This window comes from Pezoporus wallicus, unplaced genomic scaffold (assembly GCF_028554395.1).
Source record: "Pezoporus wallicus isolate ANWC-B61680 ecotype Strahan unplaced genomic scaffold, APGP_CSIRO_Pwel_v1 contig_13267, whole genome shotgun sequence".
NCBI lineage: Eukaryota > Metazoa > Chordata > Aves > Psittaciformes > Psittacidae > Pezoporus > Pezoporus wallicus.
Window position 1 is genome coordinate 72,860 of NW_026636310.1, and position 12,017 is coordinate 84,876.

Here is a 12,017-nt window from a genome sequence, read left to right on the forward strand (position 1 = left end):
GGCATGCCTGGTGGCCAGGGAAGTAGGTAGGACTAGGGAATACTTCACACGTATTGACCTACAAGCAGAAAAAGGATCTGAAGATACGGCTTGGAGCAAGTGAGAAATCATAAACGCTGCAGAGAACTAAGCTCTGTCTCACTGGGGTGAGCATAGTGGTGTGCTGGTCTGTGCAGAGGACATGGAGGAGGTGGTTGTTAGCCCTGTGATAGATCCGTGTCCCTTGTCTGTGCCCTTTGTGTTTGATCCACCTGTGCGCAGTGCCAGGTAACTCCGGAGCACAGCAGCGCTGCCGATGCTGCTGCTGCTGCCCGCCCTCCCGCCACTGAGGCCACGGGGGCTCGCGTCCCCCATGACCAGCGGGAGATGGCAGCACCCGGGGAAAGCCGGGCAGCACAAAGGGAAGGTGCCAGCCGGACAGCGCAGGGCACCAGAGCCCGTGCTTCAGTGGGTGCAGTGCAGGGACGACACCAGCCCCGGTGCCCAGCACAGCTCATTCGCCGCACCAGAGTTTCCTTTCGGTGCCAGAGCCAGCCGGCCCGGAGCGCCTCAGCTGGCAGGAGGGTGCCTGCGCTCTGCCAGCCCCGCTCCTCTTCCCGAGCAGCCCTCGCCTTTCCAGGCAGAGGCGGACACGGGCGCTGCCGGCCCCCAACGCCAAGGTGCTGCCCGGTGGGGAGCCGGAGGGGCCGCCGGAGCGCAGCGGGAGCAGGCCCCGAGGGGGTCTGGCCGTGACGGGCTCCAGCATCCCCCCGGGAGCGGCGCCTCCTCCCCCGGCCCGCACCTCCCACCGGGCGGCCTCGCACCTCCGAGGCCTCAAGCGACCCCCGCCGGAGAGGCCGCGGGGCGGGGCGGGGCGGGCGGTGCCGGCTGCAGCCCCCGGCGGGGGCCGGGCCGGGCCGGGCCGGGCTCCGGTTCACATCCGGGGACCGAGCGGCGGGCGCGGACGTGGAGGGCGCGGGCGGGGCGGCGGCGCGCGGGGGCGGCGGCGCGGCCAATCAGCGCCGCGCTCTCCTCGGTGCAAACAGGAGCACAATGGAGCGAGCGGCGGGCGCGCTGCAGCCAAGCTTGGCGCGGGCGCCGCGAGGCTGACGGGCCCGCCGGCCAATGGGAGCCGGCGCACGGCGGCGGGCAGCCAATGGGCGCGGGGCGGGGGCGTGCCCGGGCGAGGTTAGGGTGTCCTTGCAGGGTGCTGGGCTAAACTTCACCAAATAATAGCTGTTTGTATTGGGGCGGCCGAGGAGCCATTTTAGGTAAGTTCTGACCCCAACTTTGCCGTTCGCTCGCCCGGTGCGGCCGGCGGAGGGCAGCGGGGCGGGGGGGCGGCGGCGGCGGGGCCGCGCCGGGGCGGCGCTATGAATGAACGCGGTGGCGGCGGCGCGGGCCGGGCGGAGGGCGGCAGGGCCGGGGCGGCCGTCGGGCCTGTCATGGCTCCGGCCGCGGGGACGGGCCGGCGGAGGGGAGGCGGCGGCGGCGGCAGCGTTCCCCCTGTGGGTTCCTCCTCACAGCCCTTGCCCGCCCCCCGGGGCCGGCGGCAGCGCTGTAGTGGTGGTGGTGGGGGGGGCCGGGCCTACCCGGTGCCTGGCAGGCAGAGCGGGGCCCGGCCGGCAGCTCGGGGCCCGGCGCCCCCCTTGTAGCCGCGGGGCGTGCGGGGGGCCGGGGGCGGGGCGGGCTCCCCCCTGTGCTGCTCGGAGGCTCCTCCCGTCGGGAAGGGGGGGAGCGAGGCCCTCCGGCCCCGCAGCGAGCGGCGCGACCGCGGCGGCGGCGGGCGAGATGCGGGGCGGCCGGAGCCCGCCCGCGGGGCGCAGCTTTCCGCCGTCACCGCGGCCGCAGTGCTCAAGAACATCGATAATTGAGACTTTAAACTTGGCGGGCGGGGGAGAAGCGGGTCCGTGTGCGGGCCGGGGGCACGGCTTCCCCGCGGGCCGGCCCCCCGCTGAGCAAGGGCACCTGGGGCGGTGGAAGGGGGCACTCGGTTTAAAGAGCCGCGACGGGCTCGTCCCTGTGCCCGGAGGGTCCGTGCCGCCGCTCGCGGAGCAGACGCGGGGCTGTTGGTGACATTGCAGCCATGTCACAACAGAGGCATCGCAGTCACGTCGGAGCCGCGTCTCGCTCGCTGCAGTCGCCGCGCCGCAGCCGCCCCGCGCAGCCTCACGCGTGGTGCGCGGTGTTTGCGCGGTGTGTGCGCGGTGGGGCTCCCGCTGCGCTTACCGGCGGCTCTCGCTGGCGTTGGGGTGGGTTTGGGGCTTGATTCGTGAGGGTCGCAGGGTAAACGCTGTGCATGAAACGCACGCAAACGGGAAGGTGAAGAGGATTCCTCTGCCGGCATCGCTGCCCCGGGTGCACACCCCGCCTGGAGCAGCGTTTTCTCCGTTTATCGATTTCCTTTCCTGAGAACTACGCTGGACTCGAAGCCAAGTCGGGGTCCACGGAGGCCGGGCAGGCTGCGCCGGCACAAGGCTCTGCTCTGTCTGCTGCCGGCCTTGGATGTGGTAGAGCTTTCCAGTGTTTTTGCTATGAAAAATGCTTGATTTCCTTCTCCAGTAAGTTGGGATGGTGCTAGCCAAAAGCTCTGCCTTTTTTTTGTTGTTCCCCTCCTGCTTGGGAAATGCAGCAAATGTCTTTGGGGGTTGGAGAAGGAGGGAGAGGGGTGGAGATGGTCCATGGGGTTGTGCGAAGTGTCCTGTAGGTCTCTCACACCCCCCTGCAGCCACTGGCCTCCCTGGCAGCATTCAGGGCTCCTCAGGGGCAGGCAGATGCAGTTGGAGTTGTTGGATGCTTATCCCTCACCTATTCACTTGTAGGGCTATGGATATTTGGCAGCTGGTGCTGCCTGTATCCTTTGAAGTGTTGTGGGGTGAGCTGGGTTAGGGTGGTGCAGAGGGTGCACTGCGTGCTGCTGGTGTTTTCCCCGCTGCCTTGAAGCGTTGCTGTTGCTTTTGGGCCCTGTTCAGGTGATGGCACAGGAGTAGGGGCTTCCCTACCATTCCTAGCTCTTGTTTACCTCATTCATGCGGGGGCTCTGCTCTGGTGCTTTGCAAAGAAGTCATTGTTTTGGTCCAGCTGTTGAAGTATGAAGCAATAACAGCATATTTTTGCTCTGGGAGTGAATTCTTCCCAGAGTAAATAGGTTGTTTCTCTCGAGGCTTCTGCCCTCCAGCTGCGCTGGGTTTGTTCAGGGCTGCCACTGTGTTCCTTTCCCACTTGTTTAGTGGAAAATTGATTCCTCTTCCACTACAGAGCTTCATGTTCTTGACTGTTTGCTTTTGGAAAAGCTAATTCTGCTTGTTGTCTCCAAATTGGTACTGCTGCCTGGACCTGGGGGCTCTTCAGGAGTGTGGGACTTGCTGTTGGGTTTCCTTCCCTGCAGCAGTGGTGGGGTGAAGCTGCCTGAATGTTGCCCCTCAAGTGCTTCAGGCTGTAAAGCATAACTAGCAGAGTTGCATCCCATCAGAATGTCTGCATATACCTTGTGCAGCTGAACTCACAGTAAGTATCCTTCAAATGAAAGCCAGAGTCAGTGAGGGGACTTGGAGGCAATCCTTCAAGCAGCATCACTGATTGCCCTGTTGCTGAGAAGGCAGTTGCAGCCCCTTCTAGCTGCACGCTAGTATGGATGTGTTGAAAACTAACCTTTGGGTATCTGAGAAGCTAAAGGATGTGATTAATGTGCACTTCTTGTGGAAGGTGCTGTTGGGGTCCCTCCGTACCTTGCTCTGAGTGCTGCTGACTGGTTTGGTAGCATGTGGCTTTTAAAGGGCTTGAGTTTACCTCTCCCTTTGTTGTCTTATGTATTGGCACTGGGGGAGACTGTCTCTCTCTGAGCTGCTGGTCTCTGAGCAACTGGCCTTGGATATGCCAGTGTTAGCCCAGAAGGTCAGTGCTGTGGTTATCTTTGGGGTCTGTGATTCCTAGTGGCTTGGTGGAGGAGGCTCTTGGAGGAATATCTTGTTTTCCTGACTACTTTTTACCAAAAGCAAATCTCTGCTCCTTTTCCCCATCCCAAAGGGTAGTCTCAGTACTTTTTAAGGTTTAGTTTTCCTTGAGAGATCTGTTCTGTTTTCTCAAGAGCTTATCCAAACACACAAACTTTTACAGGTGTCTCATACAAAGTGTCTCACTTTAATGGTTTCTGTTGTTTCAAGAGGGGTTTGCACAAGCCAGTGAACTTGTTTTTGTGAGGTGGCACGGCTGAGAGCTCGGCTGCCAGAGCAGCTCTTTGTGCTCCATGTGGAGCTGTGCTGTCCTGGCCTGTCTCAGGTTTGCAGAGATAAGAGCCGGTATCACACACATCAGCATGGAGGAGAAGCTTGTCCTTGTGAAGGAGGGGAGAGGGTTGAGCAGCCTTGGTGCAGGGATGTGGACTCTGTGTTTGGTCTTGAAAGCAGTATGAAAAGGAGGTGTCTCCAAAGTTGTATTAAAGAGATGCTTGGCAAGCACGGTGCTGGATGTCTCACTGGGCTTCAGGGAAGCCGAGAGGGTTTGTTGTCATTGCTCCTGTACATAGCAATGAAAGCACTTCTCTCTCAGCTTCAGTTTCCTGCTTGGGCCAGCGGCATCATCCTCTGGTGGCTTTGCTCTGGTCTGTGAAAGCAGAGGCAGAGCTGTTGTTGGGGGCCAACAGGCCCTGTAAAGGGAGGAGAAGATGGTGAGGGCGAATGATCTGTGCCTAGTCAAATAGCAGTGTTTGCTGTGGGCAGTGTTGGTGACAATGCACAGGGCTTGTGTGGTGGTCCTCAGCACCCTAAACCCCCATGAAAGCAGAGTTGCGCTTCACCCTGGGAGCAGTGTCAGTGCCTGCATTGCCAGCATGTGGTGGTGGTGGGACCAAAATCCTCTTAAGGAAGCGCAGGGTCCGCATGCAGCGTTGGGCTGTGATCCCAGCACTGCCAGTGCCTCCAGCGATCCTTCAGGACACAGCAGAGCTGGGGAAAGCCGACCAAACCATCGGGAAAAGGGGCAAAGGGTGGTGCTGGGTGTCAGCGCGTGGCGTGAGGAGGCTCTGATTTTGCTTTCTAATGTCTCGGGCTGGTGCAATGTGTTTTCCGTGCGATAGGACAATGCCGTCAACTTTCCCTTATATGGGAAAATCTGGTATGCAGCCGAGCAATCTGCCAATATGTGCCTATTAATTTTTAGCATTGTTATGGTGGATGTGTCCAGTCAGCCCGAGTAGTAGGAGATGCCTGGCACGTCGTGGCTGGGCTTTAAGGTTGGAGGCAGGTCCCTGACCGATGTCTGGGAAGAGGTTGTGGCTGCGCTCTGGGGAATGCCTGAGCTCCCCCGGCTCCTCGGGAAGTCAGCTAAAAGCTGGGAGAGTTTGGTGTCTGGGTTAAGGCTGCTGCTATAGGCTGCCCGTGGGCCCAGTGCTCAGGGAGCAGCTGGGTGTTGTGGTCGTCTTGGCACCGAGATTGCTTGACCCATCCTTCCCCCAGCAGAGGAAATGCTGCCCGGAGGTTAAGGGGTGCGCGCTGTTTCCATGCTGCAGCCTGTCGCCTCTAGGGGATTCCCAGCCTGTAGCGAGTATAAATCCTGCTCCAAGAGGAGCAAAGCACCCTTTTTCAGTCCAGAAAAGAAAGTGGGAAGTGTGGGAACCGAGTCCCAGTCCCTCTTTGTTTTTCACATGGGCGCTGGAAGTGCACTTGCAGAGGTGTGTTGCACATCAAGCACGTTTCCAGCCCCTGTTTGCCCCTGAGCGATGCTGCTCAGTGGCAGTCTGATGGTGACACTGTTAATATCTATCCCAGGGGGTACAGCATGTCTTGTGCAGTCCTGTCTTCACCCTAACTTCATGCAGCCCTCATGTTGCACTAGGATAGGTCGTGTTAGCTGGTTGCTTGCTTTGGTGTGGGGTTGGTTTTGGTTTGGTTTGGTCTTTTTTTCTGTGTGTGTTTTAACTGCTGAGATGAAATTCAGCTCTCTTCTGGTGCAGCCTCCTGCACCTTCTTGTCTGGCTCTTTCTGCTGCTCAGCTCGCTTATGGGAAGTCTGGGTTGGAACGCAGGTAACTCATTGCTTCCTTTTGGGGTAACTGCTGAAAGCTGGGGAAAGTTACACCTGTTGGTGTCAATTTGCATCGTATTTGTGTTTCCTGAATGCTTCCATGAAAGTGTGGGATCTGTGGAGCCCTGCTTTGCATTACAGTAACAGGAGGCAGTATCCGGGTGGAAGATCCCCCGCCCTTTCCCCTGGAGGTATCTCAGTTGCATTTCTTTGAAGGCAGACGTAGGGCTTTAGCTAATGGAAGGACTTCAGCTACCAGGCCCTCCACATCAGTAGCCACTGCTGAGTGCTTTGGTTCCTCCATATGGCACTGGAAATAGCTGGTTGTTGTGTGGACGTAGCTGAGTTTCCTTCACAGAGCCTCCAGTTGTTAAAGCCCTCTTCAGAAGCCATGAAGGCAGTTAGATAACCAAGTTGTTTATGTGCTTTCTGGCTTTCATTTTGTGCTTTAACTTGCAGTCCATGGTTTCCTTTGAAGGTGTGTTCCAGTGTTAGCAACGTGTTTGTGTGCCATTTGCAGGAACAAGGGGGATGCAAAGTTAGGGGCAATTTTCACTTTTTTGGCATATAGGTAGGTGAGGTATTGGTTCTTTAAGAAACATTAATGCCTTGTTACATACGTGCATCGAGGCAGAGTTAAAGTTAGTCCTAGATACAAGAATAAACATTAGTGCTTTGCTATAGACGTGCTGTCAAAGCTGCTATTTTTGCGTGAGCCACTGCCTTGAGTTCTCCAGGTCTTGTGCACAGAGCACCTTTAACCTTAAATGTTTCATCTGCTCTGGTTGAACTTAAAGCATACTTAAGATAAAACGATGCTGAAGTGCTTGGTGGCTGTTAATTGTGGATTGGAGGAGAGAGATGTATATGTACATGGTGCATCCTTGCTGCACCCAGCGCTCCTCTAGCCTGGGAAGGGTGTGGGAACACACAGCGTATTGCTCTTATTTGTATGCTCCTCTGCTTGTTGCTTTAGGGCAAGCAGAGCCCTGTTTCTCAGTGATCTTTCTCAGTCCCCATAGGGTGCCCCTCACCAGGGTATCTGAGCTTTTCCCGGCATGCACTTCCATGCATGCATAAAGGCAGGTCTCTCTCCTCCACCGCAGACAGCACACTGTGCTCTGTTTGTTCTCGGCGCGGTGATGTTGTGGGGAGGCTGCCTGAAGCAGGGCTTGCGCTGGCTGTGAAGGTGCTGAGGTTTGTGGTTACCCTGATTTCTCCAGAGGAGTGCCTGCAGATCTGTGTGTGGGTCAGTCACAGCGCCTGCTCCACCTCCTTGCTCCCGAGGGTGAGAATTTCTGCCTGAGAATAACATTGCTGGGTTTGAGTTGGGTCAGCCCCACGTTGTGCTTTGAGGATCAGGGTCCTGGATCTGGAAGGCAAAGGAAGGAGTGGATCGCTATGGGCACAGCCTCTTTTAAGCTTTAATAGTTCTAATTTCACTTAGAGTGGGCTCTCCAGGAGCCCAGGTGACTCTGCAGGCTTGCGGGCCGTGGGTGCTGCTGTGCCCCCGTCTGACAGGGCATAGCCCACTGTCTGTGGAGGTGTGGTTACCTGCAGATGATGCTCTCTGGTTTCTGGACAGGCTGAGCATGGTGTTAATTCTGCACAGTGCCCCTAAACCCTTTCCTGGACCCAGCTCTACCTCTTGCTCTTCCTGCCACCCTGAGCTGGGAGAGGGAGGTGTCTGACATAGAGCAAAGTGGATTTTGGGGCCTTGTTTGTGTGCTGGTTCCTCCAGAGACATCTATTGAAGGAAGGGGTAAGGAAACAAGTGGCTTATCCAGGTATGGAGGGAGAGGAGATGTGAAATCCATGTTGGCATGGTCTTCTGACATGAACGTGCAGTAAAGTGGACCAGGACACGGGTCTGTGTGACCCGTGCTCTGCTGTTGTGTTCTGAGTTTGCCTGCCTAGCTTTCGTGTTGCTGCATGTCAAAGGAGCCTGATGTCTGTAGGCCTGCCAGGCAAGCAGAAAGAGTTGTCTCTTGGTAGCTTGGTGCAGCTGATGCCATGTGCTTGCCTGCTGGGTAGCTTGACAAAGTTGGTGCTCTGCGTTCTCCCTGTGCAAGCATAGACCTCCAGCTTGGTGAGGCTGATGCTCTTCGCACTGCTGCCTGAGCTGGCCTCTAACTGAAGGGCTTTATCAGCTGGGACAGAAGGGCCTGCTTCTTCATATATGTGTTTGGTAGCATTTTATTAGCAGCATGTCTGGGCAGGACTTTGGGAGCTTTGCTTGCTGTTTAAGGAGGCTATCCAAGCGTCTAAAAGAATCCTGTGGAGGGAATGAAACCTGGTGCTGCTGAACTCCAAGCATTTCCACATGAGGAATCAATGAAATTCTTTTTGGCTCTTCTCTTGCTTTGCCCACCATAGATTCCTAGAATAGTTAGGGTTGGAAAGGATCTTAAGATCATCCAGTTCCAGCCCCCCTGGCATGGGCAGGGACTCCTCACACTAAACCCCGCCACCCAAGGCTCTGTTCAACCTGGCCTTGAGCACCGCCAGGGATGGAGCATTCACAGCATCCCTGGGCAACCCATTCCAGTGCCTCACCACCCTTACAGTAAAGAACTTCTTCCTTATATCCAATCTAAACTTCCCCTGTTTAACCCATTACCCCTTGTCCTATCACTACAGTCCCTAACGAATAGTCCATCCACAGAATCCCTATCTTCTGCTTCAGGCACTGAAGGCTGATCCCAGGCTACATCCCAGCATGTGACAAGTGAGCAGCTCTGCTTTGGGCTAGGCAGTGCTGCCCTCCTTTCCTCCTCCTGTGTTTCTTGGCATGATGTGAAAGACACAAATGCAAGGAAGCATTGACATGATGGAGAGGAGTAGCTCCTTACAGAGGGCATCTGAACTCTAGAGACAGTTCTACAAAGCAGCTTCAGCTGAGGTTGTGGAGAACTTGTATCCCTGAAAGTTAGATTGAAAATAAACTGGAAGCCATTGGAGGCATCCCCAGTGCCAGTCCTCGCTGGGCAGAGCAGTTGAAGCAGGTGTGTGCAAGGTTGAGGACCGTAGGGTAGCAGCACCGCTTGTGAAGGGTGCTCTTGCTCTGCATTGCATCAGGAGAATTTGCTACGTTTTGCTTTCTTTCCCTGTCCTTTAGGTAATTGGGAAACGGGTCTGGTGCTTCCCTGTGCAAGCTGTCAGGCCTGGAGAGCAGCAGGTTTCTGCCTGTTGCTATTTTGGGCACAGGTTTGCTAGTTTCTCTTTGGATGTACAACCAGAACAGCCATGGGACCTCACCACAGCATCCAGGAATCAAACAGGCTGTGGCTGTTTGGGATGTTGTCTTCCCCCAGTGCCTGGCACTGCCACAGGCCACGGCCTTGCTGGCCAACCTTTCTGCCCTCTTGGGGTGGGCTGGCAGTGCTGAAGGGCAGGGGCAGCCTGTCCATGGCCAGGAGCTTGTCCCCAACAGGGCAGCGTGGAGCAAGTGACCTCTGTAAGCTGGTGGTGGAGGTGTCCTGTGCTTTGGGAGTGAGCAGTGGAGCAAAATGTCCTTTTGCTTATGAAGACCTCTTCTATTCCCCCTCATCCTTCACTGTGTATGAGAGAGAACAGACCCAGGTGAGTTTCCTTTGCCATGTAGGTTTTGAGACTCCTAGGACCAGGCTGGCAGTGCTGCCAAGCCCAGAGGGGAGCTGCTCACTTGTCGCACTCTAGGTTGTTGCTTGGGATCAGCCTTCAGTGCCTGAAGCATGAGATGTGGTCATGGTGGGCAGAGCAAGGCTGGCTGTGAGCTTACCTCATGCACCATACAGCCTTCCCTGCCTGCTGCCTGTGCACAGACAAGGCATTTGGCAAAGCAGCAGTGTCCATGCTGCTTGCGAGGCCCTGGAAGTGCTTAAAATGCTGACTGCTCTTGTGGCCCGGCTGCTGGTGGCTTGGCCACGTTTCATTTAGCTCCTGGCTTGGGTGCGTTTCTTGGGGCAGGTCCCCCTGGTCTGTTTGGTAGATGAAGCAGGGAGAGGTTTGCCTGAGGGTGCAAAGCCTGTGTCACCCTTTTGTTTTGCTGTGGTTATAGCAAGAGGACAACAGGGAATATTAAAGCTGGTAGGTACCAGCAGCAAACCAAAGGGGTGTGGGGACACCAGCTGGATGCTAGCAGGGGTAAAGGCAATCCACAGGGAGTTTCAACTGGAAAAGACTGACATAAACACCTGAAGGAATGATTTGGAGCAGGACTGGACTCTTGGCACTGGGGTCTTGGTCGCCGTTTGAAGCTGTGGCTGGTGGTGTCATGCCATCCCAGCAGGAAATCTGCTCTGGGGGTCACGTGTGCTCTTCCTATTTGTCTACAGCCAGATCTTGAGGTGGTTGCAAGTGTTCGTTTGTCTTCTCGGTGGCCCTGCTGCAAAGGGTGATTTTTATCCCTATTCTGTAGTTGGAAAATAGAGGCACAAAGGGCTCTGATTGCCTTGGAGGAGCTGTGTGCAGTGTGGCAGAGCTGTTTTCTGGCAGCTTGAGTTTGCTGTGCAGGATAATAACAACAGCAAGAGGGGAAGATCTGTGTTTTCAGGAATGCCATCTCACTTTTTGGCCATCTGCCTCGGGATAGCTCAGGTTCGGTGTTCTTCACTATGTAGCTCTTATAAAAGGCTCTTTTGAATTGGCCAGCTGTCAGGGTCTACCGGTCGAGCTGGCTTTTGTACACCTTTCATACTAATAAAGGTGCTGTGGGCTACATTACGTGCCTGGTGTCATCTTTACAGGGCCGGTGACCTTGAGGATGGACTTGGGCAGCAAAGTGGAGTTCCGCGTGCTTGTGCGTGAGAAATAAAAGGCAGCAGGAAAATGTGCAGAGTGTGCAGGGCCCTGGTTTCTGCTGGAGCCTCTGTATCCCTCCTGATAGCTGGAGAGCAGCTGGGTGGCTTGCCCTGTTGTAAGGAGCCTCTGCAGCAGCTGGCAGTAACCCCTGTGCTCCCACAGGAACGGTAATTGGGAGGAGGCTTTTCTGGGAAGTCTGGCTCTTCGTGACTGCTGGTCCAGGAAGCTGAGCCCATGATCCCAGCTCTGCCCAGAGAAGAGCCAGGCCCTTCAGAGAAGAGAGCCTGCTTCTAGCACTGAGTGTGTCCTTAGAGCTACTTCGCCCCGTAATTACCCATCTAATGTGTAGCTGGGATTGTGCTGTCACTCTGACCCGAGGCTTTGCACAGTCTCCTGGGCAGCCTCAGCACAAGCTCTCCTTCTCTTGCTCCCTGCCTTGTGGAGGAGCAGATCAGGTGTACAGTCCCCAGCTGAGGAAGAGGAGGTTGCTCTGCAGGCATATTTTGGGTGCCACAAACTGGTCCTGCAGCTGTGTTAAGCTGCTGTTATGAGGAGCGTGCTTCTGGCTCCCAGCAGGTGAGGAGAGAGGCTGGGAGCTTCCTACCCCCAGCAGCGTACTGGAGGGGAAGGGGAGCTTTGGAAGGGGCAGTCACCCACAGGCTTTATGCGCCTGCGCAGCTCCTGACTCTCCTGTAGCACATTGATAGGGATACTGGGTTTTCTCTTACTTTAACAAATGTGGTGGGAATGTGATGGGAGGAGTGGGAACGCTTTATGGCCATTGGCACAGCTGGCTCTTTGGACACCCCATTCGTGCCCTTCCTTGTTGGCTTGCTGGTCAACATGCCAGGGCTGGTGAATGAGTGCAGGGAAAACCTGGCACTGGGGATGGAGAAATGGCTTGTTAAGATTTGGCAGGCAGGGCAGTTTGGTCTCTGTGGTGGCCTGGGTCGACTGCCACACCGAAGCATGTTTGTGTTTAATGGGGAGCAGAGGCCCGTTAGATGCCACATCAGGGCTTTGCTGATGTGGCAGGAGCTTGAGCTGGTGATGCTTTGGCAATGCAGGCAAATTGTGCTGGTGGAGTGCTGGCCTTCAGAGAGCTGCTGTGGGCCCCTTGCATGCGTTCATGCACCCACCCAGGAAATCCTGGCCCTCAGCATCACAAGGCTGGGCAGACTTGGCCTACCTCCCTTCTCCCTTCCTTGTCTGCATAGCTGTAGAGACTGGTTTCAT

The 12,017-nt window shown here is 56.2% G+C and overlaps 1 protein-coding gene across 9 annotated transcripts in view; it reads left to right on the forward strand.

Moving 5' to 3' along the window:
• The first annotated feature begins 997 nt into the window (after window positions 1–997).
• CHD6 (chromodomain helicase DNA binding protein 6) overlaps window positions 998–12,017 on the forward strand; it is a 69,830-nt gene continuing 58,810 nt past the window's right edge. For 8 of the 9 annotated variants that reach the window (XM_057399938.1, XM_057399945.1, XM_057399948.1 and 5 more), the window contains exon 1: window positions 998–1,250. The gene's annotated coding sequence lies outside the window, so the exon portion shown is untranslated. Of the gene's footprint in view, window positions 1,251–2,256; window positions 2,541–12,017 lie in introns of those variants that run through there. The other variant, XM_057399939.1, reaches the window with a different exon arrangement.